The sequence below is a fragment of the Cricetulus griseus genome, chromosome 4 (assembly GCF_003668045.3).
Source record: "Cricetulus griseus strain 17A/GY chromosome 4, alternate assembly CriGri-PICRH-1.0, whole genome shotgun sequence".
Lineage (NCBI taxonomy): Eukaryota > Metazoa > Chordata > Mammalia > Rodentia > Cricetidae > Cricetulus > Cricetulus griseus.
The window spans coordinates 42362595-42366931 of record NC_048597.1 but is presented as its reverse complement, the minus strand read 5'-3'; positions in this window follow the sequence as shown (position 1 = coordinate 42366931).

The window sequence follows — 4337 nt, the reverse complement described above, 5'->3', positions numbered from 1 at the left end:
TGTCCTTTGCCTGAAATGCCTTTCTCCTTAGATTAACTCAAAACCAGACAATCTTCTCCCTCAGACTTTCCTTCACCTCTTTACACTTTAACAAGTATTCTGTTAATCATTTGTGTACTAATTTCACTATCAATCTAAACTGTGAACCTTCAAAGTGCCAGACACTGTCATATTTATCTTTGTCTCAATTTCCTCATCTGTAAAAGAAAAGTAATAATAATGCTTATTGTTATAGGATTGGGTAAGGTTTTCAAAACAGTAATATTAACTATTAAAATGCTCAAGAAATGTTAGCTGTTGATACTGATATTATCTTTGTTACATTATCTTCTCATCACTGGTAAATATGCAATTATTTCTGCAACAAATTCAGGAGATTGTCAATTCTCACTAATCACCATCATATCAGTCAATAACTGCAAAATTGGATGAAAGGTAATTAATGTAATGTCTGAAGCCAAAAGAAAGGTTCTGGCCAAGTATGAGGTCTAGAAACATCCACAACCCAGGAAAAGATGCCACTGATTCTGGTCCACTTATCTCTAACTCTATTAAGGGGAAGACCCAACCTTCCAGCATCTGGAAAACAGACCTCTGTGCAAGAGACAGTGATGCACGAAGCCACTGTAGCTTTGGTAAAAGTGTGCACTAACAAACACATCTGTCTGCTCTGAATCTCTAACTACCAAGAAATGTGGTGGTTATTCATTTGTTTCTCAGAAAATTTGAAGCAAGCAGTTAGTGATAGCTAGTCCTTTCCTTACGTTCCTACCCTCCTATGCAACAAAACCCAGATGTTTTCCTATGTGTTCATAGCATAATTCTTCCTTCAGACACCTCATCAAACAGCTAAGCTGACTCATTATTCTCAAAGAAAGAGTAATCATTGCAATCCAAATTACTTTTTGACAACTGTCCATCATTTTAAAAACTTTATTCCTCACAGTTATATAGGATAGTAACAATTATGCAGTGTACTATAATTTACTATAAATTCCCTATGTACACATCTTACAATTACATTATTGTAAACTTGACCCAAATATATTACTGTGTAAATATTTAATGGATATATTGATGATTTATTTTTGGTGAAACTGAACTTTAGAACTAATCTAAACTAAAAGTTTCAAACCAGATTTCTACGGGGATTTGGGATCTTGACAATGCACTCATCTCAAGGAATGTAGAATTGATTTTGGAAATTAAATTTGACACTACCTACATGAAAATACCTGGATTTGTTCATATATGGAAAAAGAACTGGCTCAGATAGCTTTTTACTCTATAATAGGACCTAATTCTTTTTCTTTTTTGGTTTTTCAAGACAGGACTTCTCTGTGTAGCCCTGGCCATCCTGGAACTAACTCTGTAGACCAGGCTGGCCTCAAACTCATAGAGATTCTCCTGCTTCTGTCTCCTGAATGCTGGGATCAAAGGCGTGCACTACCACGCCCATCTCAGGACCCAATTCTCTCTTCTGATAATGATATTGATGACTAATTCATATGCCATACTATAGCCTTCATCCAGCAGCTGGTGGAAGTAGAAGCAGACACCCACAGATAACCCTTGAACTGAACTGAAATCCAGTTGCAGAGAAGGAGGACTGATGAGCAAAGTGGTCCATACCAGGCTTGTGAAACCCACAGAAACAGCTGACCTGAATAAGGAGAGCTCTTCGTCCCCAGACTGATAGCTGGGAAAACAGTATGGGACTGATCCAGATCCCCTGAAGGTGGGTGTCAGTGAGGAGACCTTGGAAATCTTTGGGGCCTCTTGTAGTGGAGCAGTACTTAGCCCTAGCATAGGAATGGACTTTGAGAGCCCATCCCACATGGAGGGATACTCCCTGAGCCTAGACACAAGGAGGTAGCCTAGACCCTATCCCCAAAAATATGACAGACATTGTAGACCCCCTATGGAAGGTCTCACCCCCTGGGGAACAGAAAGGGTATGGGATAGGTAGGGTGCTAGTTGGGCGGGAGGCAGGGGAGAAGGGGAGGAGAAGAGGCAGAGGGACCTGGAATTGACATGTAAAATAATTTTCCTTCTAATAAAAAAAAGAAAACATGAAAGGTCATCCATCTGACTAACCATTCAGGTATACAACATGCCCTAAACTGGCAACAGAGAGTTGGAGTTCAGGTTGTGTAGTCAGTAAATAAAATCTAGAATCCTCCATTACTCTTTTTATATTGGTCTGTTTCCCATAATTTCTGCCCTTATTATCAGGACAAAAGAAAACAGGTTTAAAGAAAAAAGAATAGCCATTTGAAACTCATCACTAAATTTATTAATTATAAAAATATTGCCGAACAGCTTATTTAAGATATCCATATAAGGATACCAAGAATGGCCCACTCTTACTCTTATAGTCCCCTTGAGTATTGCCTGTCAATGGACTCCCTTGCAGCCTTCCTTAGACAAATTTCTAGAACATTATAATAGTGATTTTGATGATCTGTGTCCTTTAAACCTTAATTTCTTCCACCCTGATTATGTGGTATCTTTTAATACTACTATGTATTTCTAACACCGCTTTGTCTGGGGAGTAACAAATACAGAAAACAATAATGAATCCCTGGCACTCACCATTTTTGGAATGCTACAAAAATTAATTTTTCTACTTAGTGTTTTTTTTCCATTTTCCACGTTTATATTATTTTGTATACAGTCAATAAATTGCTGTACTTTGAATAAATAAAACAAAGCCTAATATAAAAGTCATAGTTCAGAGACAGAAATAGAAAGCATTTATTTTAATTACATTAAAATAATTATAAGCCATCCTATCATTTGGGCAAAATTATACTTCAAAAAGAAGTTGCACTTTCTTTTCCAATTAAAAGGAGAAGGGAAATAATTATATTAATACGTTAATTGCTTCTGGAAGATAATTTTTCTCTCAGCTACAAATAAACAACCAAAACACCAATGTCATCTTATACTAGAAGCTTTAAGGAAAATCCTGACAATGTATGTCAGTGGTACTGGGTGAGAACTTGGGCTACATTGTACATCCCCTTGGGGATGTGTTTCATTGTTTACAAAACAGTAAATTTGTTTTACATGAGCAATTCTAGAACTTGACAGCACAACCTAAGCTATAATATACTGGGAAATATTTAGACTGTGAAGGGAGGTAGTTTACATTCTGTTTTTCCTCTGATTTTAGGAGTTTATGTTTCTATTTTTCAGAAAGTTTTTCACTCAGTAATGAGGTCTAAGTTTTAAAGCGGAAGATTTTTATTTGGAAGCCTCGTATTTTGTGACATTCTGAACATCTTTTGCATTTTTCTTCTTTGCCATCAGTGCCTACCCTCATACTGAAAAATAAAGTAAACACATGAAAAGAACACAGACTGGGTGACCAAACAGACGAACTTCTGAACAGATAAACATAGACACACAGACACAGACACACAGACACAGACACACAGACACAAAGACAGACAGACAGACAGACAGACAGGCACGCACGCACGCACGCACGCACGCACACACACACACACACACACACACACACACACACACACACACACACACACACACACGCTCTATGGCCTCTTCTTTTTAGCAGTTCTCTGCAGTACAAACATCTCCTCAAACCTTTGAGTTTCTATGAGTGCAGAGTGTATCCTATTGTACCCATCAGCATTTGTTCAACAAGAGCAAGTTCGAGTAGCTTTATTAGTTAACTGTACCTTCATTTATATAGTTTTTCTTGACTTAAAAATAACTTCTACACAATATGAATTTGGGTGTTTACATCGTTGAAAAGCCAAAGGGCTTAGGAAATCATTTGGGAGGCAATGGCAGGTGAATCTTTATCTGCTTTCCACTCACCAAGGGTATGGGTTTAATTGAAAGATCTCTGTCTCCCTTAATGTCAACAGGTATAGGCAGGCACTGTGTATGGAGTTCATAACTGCATGTGTTATGGAAGGAGATCTGGTTAAGCAAATGTAATGTTTTTCTATCAGCAGACTTTTTTAATGCAGAAACTCTCGCTTAAACAATGAATAACAGAAAACGGTAAACATAATGCTTTACATATTTCAGACTTCAGACTATCTTTAATAGGACAAGTATATGGATTTACCACATATAGCCGTTCCCTCTTCGTACTTTTCTCTGACTTATAAACTCTCTTAGAGCAGTGGACACCCCTTTACATTCCACAAATGTTCATATTTATTAGAAGCACCCAAATGTTTTGAAAGAAAGTTGAATTGATATTACAAACCCCATGTGTCTACTCATAACACACTTTTGTGAGTGCTGGTAGTTGTATTGAACACAGCATATTTTTGATTTGAGGGTTATAGCATGTT